The sequence below is a fragment of the Mastomys coucha genome, unplaced genomic scaffold, assembly GCF_008632895.1.
Source record: "Mastomys coucha isolate ucsf_1 unplaced genomic scaffold, UCSF_Mcou_1 pScaffold21, whole genome shotgun sequence".
Lineage (NCBI taxonomy): Eukaryota > Metazoa > Chordata > Mammalia > Rodentia > Muridae > Mastomys > Mastomys coucha.
Window position 1 is genome coordinate 125808049 of NW_022196904.1, and position 1486 is coordinate 125809534.

At 37.9% G+C, this 1486-nt stretch overlaps 1 non-coding gene across 1 annotated transcript; it reads left to right on the plus strand.

Annotated features, from left to right (window-relative positions):
• The first annotated feature begins 461 nt into the window (after positions 1–461).
• Positions 462–592, plus strand: LOC116104330. The gene has a single exon (XR_004123835.1). It is a non-coding gene; the product is annotated as a small nucleolar RNA SNORA55 (small nucleolar RNA).
• The last annotated feature ends 894 nt before the right edge of the window (positions 593–1486 follow it).

The window sequence follows — 1486 nt, forward strand, 5'->3', positions numbered from 1 at the left end:
GTGTGTGTGTGTGTAGGGATTGGAGGAAAATAGGATCAAAGCACAGTATGTGCAGATGTGAAATGTCACAATGGTACCCATTATTTTATGTAATGTGTACTAACAAAAATCCTGGAGAAATTAGATATCAAAAGAACATACCTCAGTATAATAATAGCCGTAAAATGGAGCAAGACTAATGTTGTCTTGTACAGGAAAATGTTTTATGTTTCTCTCTAAACTTATAGGGAAAAAAAGCTGGCCATAACCACCACCACCCCATGTGAGAGAAAGAAATAACATACATCTAAAACAGAAGCTGGGAAGTCAGGCCATCACTGTCATAGATTACATAGACTACATAACACGATCTGATACATCAGAAATCAATCTAGCCATTTCACCAAATACCTATTAGAAGTGAGAAATGAATATGGAAACATTGCAGGATAAAACTTAAGACACAAAAATCAGTAGAATTAGCACTCAAATCTTTCCCAGGCCTGCTGCCTGGTGCTGGTCTGGGGACAGGCAGTGCTATAGTAGAGCAGAGGAAATCCAGACAGGTCATTTCCATCGGCCTGGGGCCTGTCTCTACAACTCTGCCACACTTAAAAAAAATCAGTAGAATTTCTATATGCCAAAGGCCAATGATCTCGACTGGAAATTAAGAAAGTAATTCTATTTACAGTAGCTATATAAAGCAAAAGACTTCAAAATAAATGTAACCAGAGGAGAAAGATACATACAATGAAAAATACAGAAAACATTGATCAAAGGAAGTAAGACTGAAAATATGTAGATTTCCCATGGACATAGATTTACAGAATATTGTTTAAATGCCCATACTACCCAAAGAATTTTACAGGTTTGAGGCAATCCCTCCCCACAATACCAAAAACATTATTTATATAACTAGCAAAAGCAATCCTAATATTTAGATGAACACACACACACACACTCATGCTCACACTCACATGCACTACATCAAACCAAATACCCACAGAAAATATGAGCTTTTAAAAAAGTATAAGCCAAGATCATTATTTGTAACTCCAGCACTGTACAACATCACATTACCTGACTTCAAAATAAACTGCAAATCAGAAGCAATCAAAATAGACATGAAAGCAGTCATACTAACCAATGAAACCGAATAGACAGTCTCCACCCAGACACATGCATGCACAGGCTGGAGAGAAAAGTCTTCTTGATAGGTGACATTAAACAACAGCCACTGCTGAAGAAGTTCCACCTGTAAGGAGGGATGTTTTAGTGGGGGAGAAATGAGAATTGTCAGTCAGTGGTATCAAAGAGGAGAGGATAAAGCAATGATATACTAAGAAGAAAGGTATAATGGCTTTTATAAACTGAGGATTCCTGGTTCAGGTGCAGAACAGGATAATTGGTGTTAACCTTTTATTTCATCTCCCTGTGTGCTCTCAGTTGTCCAAGCTTTCTTCCAGGGTCCAATGCCCTGCCTAGGTGTTCATCATGAGCAAGGTTA